The sequence below is a fragment of the Triticum dicoccoides genome, chromosome 3A, assembly GCF_002162155.2.
Source record: "Triticum dicoccoides isolate Atlit2015 ecotype Zavitan chromosome 3A, WEW_v2.0, whole genome shotgun sequence".
Classification (NCBI taxonomy): domain Eukaryota; kingdom Viridiplantae; phylum Streptophyta; class Magnoliopsida; order Poales; family Poaceae; genus Triticum; species Triticum dicoccoides.
In genome coordinates this window covers 480590425-480603586 of record NC_041384.1, presented here as the reverse complement: position 1 = coordinate 480603586, position 13162 = coordinate 480590425, and positions in this window count along the sequence as shown.

Below are 13162 nucleotides of genomic sequence, written 5' to 3'. Positions count from 1 at the left end.
CTCCAGCGGCGGCAGCGGCGGGAGGCGGCCGGAGGCGGCGGCGGCTCCTGGCGCTAGGGTTTCGGGCAGGGCGCGGTGGTGGGCTGGGGGCGGCCCGGGGCGGCGGTACTTAAAGGCCTCGGCCAGGCGGAGTCCTGGCCGGTTATGGCCCAAAGTCGGTTCGGATTTTTTATTATTATTTTTTTAAATAATTATGCTCAGAAAAAAAACAAAAAGAAAACTAAAGGGACTCCAAAAATCCCGAAATAAATTTTCCCCGGCTTCTAAAATCAAGCCGCACAGGATGAACATCTATTTGGGGCCTAAATGCAATTTTGAAAAACGCGCATTTTTCCTAAATTCAAATAAAATAGCAAATAAAACCAAAGTAAAATCTTATTTGATTTTTTATTAAATCCTCTATATTTCTTTATTTTGGGAAAGTCGTTTTATTCCCTCTCTCATATTTTGATAATAGAAATAATTGAAGATAAAATAAATAAAATCAGATGATCCTATTTCCAAAATTTGAGAAAACTCAAATATGAAAATAACGAAATCCCCAACTCTCTCCGAGGGTCCTTGAGTTGCGTAGAATTTCTAGGATCAACCAAAATGCAAATAAAATATGGTATGCAATGATGATCTATTTTATAACATTCCAAATTGAAAATTTGGGATGTTACAAACCTACCCCCCTTAAGATGAATCTCGCCCTCGAGATTCGGGTTGGCTAGAAAATAGGTGAGGGTGGTCCTTCAACAGATCTTCCTCTCGTTCCCAGGTGGCTTCATCCTCCATGTGGTGGCTCCACTGAACTTTGCAAAACTTGATAACCTTGCTGCGGGTGACTCGGCTAGCATACTCAAGTATCTTGACAAGTTTCTCCTCATAGGTCAAATCACTGTCCAACTGAATCGCTTCCAGCGGCACTGTGTCTCTCAGTGGTATATCAGCCATCTCTGTGTCGCACTTCTTCAACTGGGAAACGTGCAACACGTCGTGAACTCCTGACAATCCTTCGGGCAACTCCAACTTGTAGGCTACTTCTCCCATACGCTCCAAAATTTTGTATGGTCCTACAAAACGTGGCGCTAACTTTCGCTTAACTACAAAACGCTTAACTCCTCGAAGTGGAGATACTCGAAGATAAACTCGGTCTCCGACTTCGTAAACTGTCTCCTAGCGTTTTGAATCTGCGTAGCTCTTCGGCCTAGATTGGGCTACCTTGAGCCTATCGCGAATCAATTTTACTTTCTGTTCAGACTCCTTAATCAGATCTGGTCCAAACAACTAGCGGTCTCCAACCTCATCCCATGACAATGGGGTCCTGCACCTCTTTTCGTACAAGGCTTCGAAAGGGGCCATCTTCAAACTGAATTGGTAACTGTTGTTGTAAGAGAACTCTGCGTATGGCAAATTCTCGTGCCAACTAGATCCGTAATCTAGCGTGCAAGCTCTCAGCATATCCTCCAAAATCTGATTGACTCTCTCGGTCTATCCATCTATCTGCAGATGGAAAGCTATACTGAACTCTAGCCTGGTACCTAAAGTTTCATGCAACTGATTCCAGAACTTTGAGGTAAATTGGGTTCCTCTGTCTGATACAATGCTCCTTGGAACTCCATGCAGATATACGATCCTGGTCATGTATATCTTTGCCAACTTGGCACTAGTATAGGTAGTCTTCACTAGAATGAAATGAGCTACCTTTGTCAAACGATCGACTACAACCCATATCGAGTCATAGCCTGAACGAGTTCTGGGCAATCCTGTGATAAAATCCATGCCTAACTTATCCCACTTCCATTCGGGTATTGGCAATGGTTGTAGCAATCCTGTTGGCTTCTGATGCTCTGCCTTTACTCTCTGACATACATCACAAACTGCTACATACTCCTCAATATCCTTCTTCATTCCGGTCCACCAGAAAGTATCCTTCAAATCCAAATACATCTTGGTATTTCCTGGGTGAATCGAATATGGTGAATCATGGGCCTCTTGCAGAATCAACTTCCTGATCTCCGGGTCGTTGGGCACATAAACACGGTCTTCAAACCATAAGGTATTGTGCTCATCCTCATGAAATCCTTTAGCTTTTCCTTTGCTCATTTTCTCCTTAATAGAAGCAATCTCCTTGTCAGTCCTTTGAGCTTCTCTGATCTTATCCATCAAAGTAGACTGAATCTCCAATGATGCTACATAGCCTCTCAGAACTATCTCCAAACATAGCTCACGAAGATTCTCGGCTAACTCTCTTGGTAAATCTCCCGTCATTAAGGTGTTGACATGGCTCTTACGGCTCAGCGCATCGGCTGCTACGTTAGCCTTTCCGGGGTGATAATGCAATCTCATATCATAATCTTTGATGAGCTCCAACCATCTCCTTTGCCTGAGATTCAACTCCTTCTGCATGAAGATATACTTCAAACTCTTGTGATCCGTGTATACCTAACAATGGTTTCCAATGAGAAAGTGTCTCCAGGTTTTCAATGCATGCACTACGGCTGCTAACTCCAGATCATGCGTAGCATAATTCAACTCATGAGGCTTAAGCTGTCGTGAGGCATATGAAATAACTCTTCCTTCTTGCATAAGCACTGCTCCAAGTCCTCGACGTGAAGCGTCACAATACACCTCATAATCCTTGGTCTGATATGGCAAAATCAACACTGGTGATGTAACCAAACGTTTCTTCAACTCCTGGAGACTGGCCTCACATTCCTCGGTCCATATGAACTTGGTATCCTTCTTCAAAAATTCCGTCATAGGCTTCGCAATCTTTGAGAAATTTTCAATAAATCTCTGGTAGTATCCTGCGAGTCCAAGAAAACTTCGGATCTCTCCAACTGTTGTTGGCGCTTCCCAATTTGTCACAGTGTCAACCTTGGTGGGATCTACTGCTATACCTTCTCCGGATAAAACGTGTCCGAGGAATCCAACTTCCTTCAACCAAAACTCACATTTGTTAAACTTGGCATATAACTGATGTTCTCTAAGCTTCCCAAGTACCAAACGCAAATGCTCCTTATGCTCCTCTTCATTCTTCGAGTAAACCAGGATATCATCGATGAACACCACGACGAACTTATCCAAAAACTCCATAAACACCTTGTTCATCATGTTCATAAAATATGCAGGTGTGTTAGTCAGACCAAATGACATAACGGTATACTCGTACAGCCCATACCTGGTGGTAAAAGCCGTCTTAGGTATATCCTGTTCTTGAATCTTCAACTGATGGTATCCTGATCGCAGATCGATCTTGGAAAATACCTTAGCTCCTTGCAATCGATCAAATAGATCATTGATCATCGGTAGTGGGTACTTGTTCTTGATCGTTACTTCATTCAATCCTCGATAATCAACGACCATCCTTAACGATCCATCCTTCTTCTCCACTAGAAATACTGGCGATCCCCGAGGCGAAGAACATGGGTGAATATAACCTTTATCCAGTAACTCCTTAATCTGCTTCTTAATCTCCAGCAAATCCTTTGCGGGCATCCTATATGGTCTCTTAGATATTGGCCCTGTGCCTGGCAAAAGCTCAATCAAAAACTCAATATCTCTATCCGGTGGCATGCCTGGCAACTCTTCTGGAAATACATCAGGGAAATCCTTCACTACTGGTACTTCCTTCTGCACAACTCCTGTTAACGAATTCACTTGAGTCCTCCTCGGCACATGCCGGGATACATACTTGATCCTTCTTCCTTCTGGGGTGGTAAGTATAATTGACTTACTGGCGCAATCGATGTTTCCTCCATACATCGACAGCCAATCCATACCCAGAATTACATCCAAACCTTGTGATTTCAAAATGATCAAATCCGAGGGAAACACATGCCTACCTATACTCAATGGCACTTGAAAACATCCCTTACTATCCATATACTCCGCTCCTGGTGAGCTTACTAACATAGGTGTTCTAAGAACTTTGGTGGGCAGGTTATACTTATCCACAAATCCCCTTGATATCTATGAGTGCGATGCACCAGTATCAAAAAGAACGAGTGCAGTAAATGACTTAACCAAAAACTTACCGATTACTGCATTCGGCTACTCTTCAACCTCCTCCACGATAACGTGGTTCACCTGTCCCCTATTGAAAGGGTTAGGCTTCTTTCCAGAGCTTCCATTGACATTTCCATTCTGGGCTTCAGGACATTCATTGGCATAATGTCCGGTCTTCTGGCACTTAAAGCAAGTGACTTGGCTCAGGTCTCTCTTGGCTGGGGTTGATGGGTTGGTACGGTTTTGGCCGTTGCTTCATCCATTCCCATTACCATTCTTGGTGCCATTGTGAATGTGCGAGCTACCTCCTCCATGGGTATGCTGAAAATGTCCTCCCGGTCTAGGGGTAAAACGTGGCTTCTGCTGAGCTCCAGAATTGTACTTCCCTTGTCCATACTTCCTCTTGCGGTTCTCAATCTGCTGATGCTTCCCTTCAATCATGAGAGCACGGTCTACCAACTCCTGGTAGTTGTTGAAGGTTGCTACCATCAACTGCATGCTCAACTCATCATTCAGTCCTTCCAGAAACTTCTCCTGCTTAGCTGCATCCATAGCAACGTCATCTGGGGCATAACATGCTAACTTACTAAATTCCTCCACATACTGGCCAACTGTCCGTCCTCCTTGGCGCAAGTTGCAAAAATCTCGCTTCTTCATGGCCATAGCTCCTGCTGAAACATGGGCAGTACGGAAAGCCTGCTGAAACTGGTCCCATGTGACAGTGTCGATTGGGAAAGTGGCAGTGAAATTCTCCCACCATGATGCTGCAGGTCCTTCAAGCTGATGTGCGGCAAACTTCACCTTTTCCGCATCTGTGCATCCTGCCATGGTCAGCTCCCTTGCTGTATTGCGGAGCCAATCATCTGCTACTATCGGCTCGGTGCTACTGGAAAACACCGGCGGATTCAGCCTAAGAAAACAGGCTAAGTGATCAACAGGTGGTGGTGGTGGGTTGTTGTTGTTGTTCCCCTGATTCTGATTCTGGACTAGCAACCGCATCAACGTGTTCTGCTGCTGGATCAACTGAGTGAGCTCCGGTGGGAAGGTATATCCGGGGTCACATCTCGGAGGCATCTGAGGGTTTAGAAAAGATGAGATTTAAGAATAGAGAGGGGTCTAGAGAGAAAACACTACCCATATGCACATGAGGCAAAAGCAACAATTCACTTCATTCAATCAAACAAGGGCATACAATCGATCTAACTATCGCAAAAGTGCTCGGACTACTATATTTACATGGTGGACTACTACTACTGATGGGGTGGTCTACAAGAAATATTCTTCGGTTGCAGACTCCATGATATTTGCTCCTGCTTCATCAACATAGTCATCATCACTATCATCTGGATCCGAGTCGGTGTCGTCGATGATGATGTAGTCTTCCGGGTGAATCTCCTTTGGTTCTTCGTCTTCTTCTACTGGTGTAGGGCCTTCCATGAACATTCCGATCTTCTTGATCAGATCGTCATTCTTCTCCACTAATACTTCGATTTCCTCTTCTTAATCTTCACATGTAGCCTTGAGTTCTTCCTCCAGTTCCGTGATTCTTGTCCTTGCCTTCTTCAGATCTATCATGTCTGCGCACATCTGGTTCTCCTGACGTCGAATGTGCTGGTTTAACTCCTGGATAAAAGCTGCAATTGAGCTGTCCTTCCTGGTGTTGATCATCTCCCAATGCTCATCTCGTCACCCACAAATCAGGCAGATAGTATCCTTCAGATCATTGCAGTAAACTTCTCCAATGCGTCCCATGGCGATGTGAGCTGCCATGCTCTTTCCTAGACTCCAAGTTGGTGCATCAAAAGAAAACTCTATGGGCTCAATGACTGGCATGAACGTCCTTCCGGGGACATGAACTTGAATCATCCAGCGCTCCTCTCTAGGTAATGTGGAATTGTAGGTTCCGGTGAAGCTTGGTACTCCTATGTTCAGATATCTAGTGACTTCCTTCAAGTGATGTCCGAAGGGTGTATCTTCATCCGGTTGTGTGAACTTGTTCCTTGCATTCGCCATCCTAAAAGAGTAGAAAAGATGAGGAGTCGGAATGAGAAGAGAGTGAGTAGTGATCTAGGGTTTTAGCTTAGTGGTCGTGTCCTAGAGTCAGCGTGTGCTCTGATACCATCTAGTAGCGACCAGACCTCAAACGGTCCAATCTCTGTGCTCCGGTGTCATCCCTGGATCAGTAATGCTGACACCACACAATACTTGAAGGATTTATAATAGAGTAGCAATCACACACTTATTACATCGAGTCTCAAAAGAGAACTTATTACAATAAATATGGCTTAAGGCCATCTAATAATGATAACATCGGAAGGCTTGGAAGATAAGTGAGTCCATCAACTCCAACGGCATCACTGAGTATAGAACCACGACCTAAAGGCACCTTACTCGTCGTTTGAAAAGTCTGCAACATGAACGTTGCAGCCCAAAACGGGTCAGCACATGGAATATGCTGGCAATGTAACACATAGAGAGCAATGAAAGAATAAGACTATACTACATGCATATTTGGCTGGTGGAAAGCTCTATGGTTACAGTTTTGCGTAAAACCAATTTTTCCCTACTGCAAAGGAATAAATTTTATTTAGTTGTCATGGTAGTTGTTAAACATTGAGAATGGTTGATAGCATTCTCAATCCCAATTAAGAAACATCAATAAACCCAACAATCTTAATTTAGAGTAACATGATGAGATTCACATGATAATCCAAGTACTAGATACTCAAGATGTCCATAACCGGGGACACGGCTAACCATGATTAGTTTATACACTCTGTAGAGGTTTGCGCACTTTTCCTCACAAGACTCGATCTCCTCCGTTGGGATTCTCGCACTACATGGTGTTTGAGAAACGGATGACCGAGACATTGTCTTTCAGAAGCACTTGCACCTTACGATCGGGTAGACCGTTCCCCTACATCTGCTAGTCTACCACTGTAAGAGTTCGCACGACTTGCTCAACTATGCTAGAGCCCATAGTAGCTTGTGGCTGCACACGGAAGTTTCTAGCATGAATAATCTCATGATCCCTTTGAGCCTGGGTGGCGGTCCAAAAGAAAAACAAGCAATCGCTGGAATACCCAGGTGCCTCAATCCACCTAGATGTGTATTTAAGTTGCCACCTTAGATAAACCATTAATTAAACAAGCTCACATCTGTCATGGATTTCACTCACCCAATCCACGTCTACTAGCATAGCATGGCATAATAAGAAAACGTAGGAGTAACTCCCAAAGGTTTGATAGATAATAGGTGATAGGTACTACCTCATCTACTTCCCAAACCCACAATTTAATTAGATCCTAGACATGCAAGGTGTGACGATTGGTCTAATGCAATAAAAACTGGGTAGTAGGAGGTATGATCAAAGTGTTACTTGCCTTGTTGATGATCCGCAAAACCTAGCGATTCGAAGTAGCAAGTGGCGCACTCCGGGTACTCTATCGCAAACAAACAGTCATACAATAAGTACTCAACGAATGCACAGGTAAAACTCAAATAAGAGATACAACCAGAAAGTTCAACTTAAGAACTCCAGTTGGCAAAAAGAGCCAAATCGAACGAAGCAACGAAAGACAAACGGCAAAAGAAACAGGCTTCATTTACTATTATGGATCTAGGGCATTTTTTGCTAAGGCAAAAACGTGTTTGATTTGGTTAAACGGAAAGAGGGTTTCATGGCGAAACTCCAGGCGCTTGAATCGCCTGATTCCGATAAACGAGCGAAAAGTTATACTAGAACGAAAATCGGATCAGAAATCGCGATCAGAAAAATCACGGATTTAATCCAAGAAAAAGAAAAACGACGAACAGATTAACGAACGAACGTTCGTTATCTGGATCTAAACGATGAACGCGTTCGTTAAAACAAACGAACGAGCGAACGCTCGCTAATTGATTAAACCGAAAAAACCGATCTATCTAAAAAATCGAATCGAAAAAACCGAAAAAAACCGGTGAAAACCGATTGGTTTTCTAAAAAACAGGCGGGCGGCTCGACCTCGTCGGCGGCGAACTCCGGCGGCGGCGGCACGGCGACGGCGCGGCGGGGTGGCGGCGGCTGGCGGTGGCGGCGGCGGGAGGCGGCGGCGGCTCGTGGCGCTAGGGTTTCGGGAGGGGCGCGGTGGTGGGTTGGGGGCGGCCTGGGCGGCGGTACTTAAAGGCCTCAGCCAGGCGGAGTCCTGGCCGGTTATGGCCCAAAGTCGGTTCGGATTTTTTTAAATAATTACGCTCGGAAGAAAAACAAAAGGAAAACTAAATGGACTCCAAAAATCCCAAAATAAATTTTCCCTGTCTTCTAAAATCAAGACGCACAGGATGAACATTTATTTGGGGCCTAAATGCAATTTTGAAAAACGCGCATTTTTCCTAAATTCAAATAAAATAGCAAATAAAACCAAAATAAAATCTTATTTGATTTTTTATTAAATCCTCCATATTTCTTTATTTTGGGAAAGTCATTTTATTCCCTCTCTCATATTTTGATAATAGAAATAATTGAAGATAAAATAAATAAGATCAAATGATCCTATTTCCAAAATTTGAGAAAACTCAAATATGAAAATAACGAAATCCCCAACTCTCTCCGAGGGTCCTTGAGTTGCGTAAAATTTCTAGGATCAACCAAAATGCAAATAAAATATGGTATGCAGTGATGATCTAGTGTAACATTCCAAATTGAAAATTTGGGATGTTACATGACCCATCCATTAGCTTAGCACGATGATCGTTTAGTTTGTTGCTATTGCTTTCTCCATAACTATACATGTTCCTATGACTATGAGATCATGCAACTCCCGAATACCGGAGGAACACTTTGTGTGCTACCAAACTTCACAACATAACTGGGTGATTATAAAGGTGCTCTACAGGTGTCTCCGATGGTGTTTGTTGAGTTGACATGGATCAAGATTAGGATTTGTCACTCCAATTGTCGGAGAGGTATCTCTGGGCCCTCTCGGTAATGTACATCACAATAAGCCTTGCAAGCAATGTAGCTAATGAGTTAGTTACGGGATGTAGCATTACGGAACGAGTAAAGAGACTTGCCGGTAATGAGATTGAACTAGGTATTGAGATACCGACGATCGAATCTTGGGCAAGTAACATACCGATGACAAAGGGGACAACGTATGTTGTTATGCGATTTGACCGATAAAGATCTTCGTAGAATATGTAGGAACCAATTTGAGCATCCAGGTTCCGCTATTGGTTATTGACCGGAGATGAGTCTCGGTCATGTCTACATAGTTCTCGAACCCGTAGAGTCCGCACGCTTAACGTTTGGTGACGATCGGTATTATGAGTTTATGTGTTTTGATGTAACGAAGGTAGTTCAGAGTCCCGGATATGATCACGGACATGACAAGGAGTCTTGAAATGGTCGAGGCATAAAGATCGATATATTGGACGGCTATATTCGGACACCAGAAGTGTTCCGGGTGATTTCGGGGAAAACCAGAGTGCCAGAGGGGTTACCGGAACCCCCCGGGGAAGTATTGGGCCTTAGTGGGCCTTAGGGGAGAGAGGGCAGCAGCCAAGGAGGTGGCGCCCCCCCCCCAAGGGGAGTCCGAATAGGACTAGGGGAAGGGGGTGTGGCCCCTCTTTCCCTCTCCCTCTCCCTCTCTTTCCTTCCCCCTTCATCCTTCCTAGTAGGACTAGGAAAGTATGAATCCTACTCCTACTAGGAGGAGGATTCCTCCTCTCCTTGGGCACCACTAGGGCCGGCCGGCGTCCCCCTTGCTCCTTTATATACGGGGGCAGGGGGCACCCTAGAACACACAAGTTGATTGTTGCAAGCCGTGTGCGGTGCCCCCATCCACCATAATCCACCTCGGTCATATCGTAGCGGTGCTTAGGTGAAGCCCTGTTCTGGTAGCAACATCATCACCGTCATCACGTCATTGTGCTGACGAAGCTCTCTCTCGAAGCTCTACTGGATCATGAGTTCACGGGACGTCATCGAGCTGAACATGTGCAGATCGCAGAGGTGTCGTACCTTCAGTGTCGGGATCGGTCGATCGTGAAGACGTACGACTAAATCAACCGCGTTGTCATAACGCTTCTGTTTACGGTCTACGAGGGTACATAGACAACACTCTTCCCTATTGTTGCTATGCATCACCTTGATCTTGAGTGTGTGTAGGAAAATTTTGAAATTACTACGTTCCCCAACGGTGGCATCCGAGCCAGGTTTATGCGTAGATGCTATATGCACGAGTAGAACACAAAGGAGTTGTGGGCATGGGTATATACATATTGCTTGTCGTCACTAGTTGTTTCTTGATTCAGAGGTATTGTTGGATGAAGTGGCTCAGACCGACATTACACATACGCTTACGCGAGATTGGTTCTATCGACGTGCTTCGCACACAGGTGGCTGGTGGGTGTCAGTTTCTCCAACTTTAGTTGAATCAGATTCAATGAACAGGGTTCTTTCTGAAGATCAAAAAGCAATCACTATACCGTGTTGTGGTTTTTGATGCGTAGGTAAGAACAGTTCTTGCTCAACCAGTAGCTGCCACGTAAAACTTGCAACAACAAAGTAGAGGATGTCTAGCTTGTTTTTGCAGGGCATGTTGTGATGTGATATGGTCAAGACATGATGCTAAATTTTATTGTATGAGATGATCATGTTTTGTAACAAAGTTATCGGCAACTGGCAGAAGCCTTATGGTTGTCTCTTTATTGCATAAGATGCAAGCGGCATACAATTGCTTCACTTTATCGCTGTGTGATAGCAATAGTTGCAAAAGCAATAGTTGGTGAGACAACCATGTGACGACACGTTGATAGAGATCAAGATGATGGAGATCATGGTGTCATGCCGATGATGATGGAGATCATGACGGTACTTTGGAGATGGAGATCAAAGGCACAAGATGATGATGGCCATATCATGTCACATATTTTGATTGCATGTGATGTTTATATTCATGCATCTTATTTTGCTTAGTTAGACAGTAGAATTATAAGATGATCCCTCACTAAATTTCAAGGTACAAGTGTTCTCCCTGAGCATGCACCGTTGCGACAGTTCGTCGTGCCGAGACACCACGTGATGATCGAGTGTGATAAGCTCTACGTTCACATACAACGAGTGCAAGCCAGTTTTGCACATGCAGAATACTCGGGTTAAACTTGACGAGCCTAGCATATGCAGATATGGCCTCGGAGCACTGGGGACCAAAAGGTTGAGCGTGAACCATATAGTAGATATGATCAACATAGTGATGTTTAGCATTGAAAACTACTCCATCTCACATGATAATCAGACATGGTTTAGTTGATTTGGATCACGTGACCATTTAGATGACTAGAGGATGTTTATCTAAGTGGGAGTTCTCAAATAATATGATTAAATTGAACTTTAATTTATCATGAACTTTGTCCTGATAGTATTTGCATAACTATGTTGTAGATCAATAGCTCGCGATGTTGCTCCCCGTTTATTTTGATATGTTCCTAGAGAAAAACTTTGTTGAAAGATGTTAGTAGCAATGATGCGGACTTGGTCTGTGATATGAAGATTTTCCTCATTGCTGCACAGAAGAATTATGTCCTTGATGCACCGCTAGGTGACAGACCTATTGCATGAGCAGATACAGACGTTATGAACGTTTTGACAAAGCTCGGTATGATGACTACTTGATAGTTTAGTGCACATGCTTTACGGCTTAGAACCGGGACTTCAAAAATGTTTTGAACGCCACGGAGTATATAAGATGTTCCAAGAGTTGAAATTGGTATTTCATACTCATGCCCGTGTCGAGAGGTATGAAACCTCTGATAGTACTTTGTGTGCAAAATGGAGGAGAACGGATCAACCAGTGAGCATGTGCTAAGATTGTCTGGGTACTACAATTGCTTGAATCAAGTGGGAGTTAATCTTATAGATAAGATAGTAATTGACAAAGTTCTCTAGTCACTATCACCAAGTTACTAGAACTTCGTGATGAACTATAATACACAAGGGATGACGAAAGTAATTCATGAGCTCTTCGCGATGTTGAAATTGGCGAAAGTAGAAATCAAGAAAGAGCATCAAGTGTTGATGGTTTACAGGACCACTAGTTTCAAGAAAAAGGGCAAAAGAATAGAAAGGGAGCTTCAAGAAGAATGACAAACAAGTTCTCACTCCCGTGAAGAAACCCAAAGCTAGACTCAAGCCTGACACTGAGTGCTTCTATTCCAAAGGAAATGGTCACTGGAAGTGGAACTACCCCTAGATACTTGGCGGGTAGGAAGGATGCCAAAATGAACAAAGGTATATTTGATATACATGTTATTGATGTGTACTTTACTAGTGTTTATAGCAACCCCTCGGTATTTGATACTTGTTCAGTTGCTAAGAGTAGTAATTTGAAACGGGAGTTGCAGAATGAATAGAGACTAATTAAGGGTGAAGTGACTATGTGTGTTGGAAGTGGTTCCAAGAATGATATGATCATCATCGCACACTCCCTATACTTTTGGGGTTAGTGTTGAACCTAAATAAATGTTATTTGGTGCTTGCGTTGAGCATGAATATGATTTGATCATGTTTATTGCAATACGATTATTCATTTAAGTTAGAGAATAATTGTTGTTATGTTTACATGAATAAAACCTTCTATGGTTATACACCCAATGAAAATGGTTTGTTGGATCTCGATCATAGTGATACAAAGTTAATAATGATAGTGCAACTTATTTGTGGCACTGCCGTTTGGGTCATATTGGTGTAAAGCGCATGAAGAAACTCCATGTTGATGGGCTTTTGGAATCACTTGATGCTTGCGAACCATGCCTCATGGGCAAGATGACTAAGACTCTGTTCTCCGAAACTATGGAGCGAGCAACAGACTTGTTGGAAATAATATACTGATGTATGCAGTCCAATGAGTGTGGATGCTCGCGGCGGGTATCCTTATTTTCTAACCTTCACAGATGATTTGAGCATATATGGGTATATCTACTTGATGAAACATAAGTCTGAAACATTTGAAAAGTTCAAAGAATTTCAGAGTGAAGTGGAAAATCATCGTAACAAGAAAATAAAGTTTCTACGATCTGATCGTGGAGGAGAATATTTGAGTTACGAGTTTGGTCTTCATTTGAAACAATGCGAAATAGTTTCGCAACTCACGCCACCTGGAACACCACAGCGTAATGGTGTGTCCGA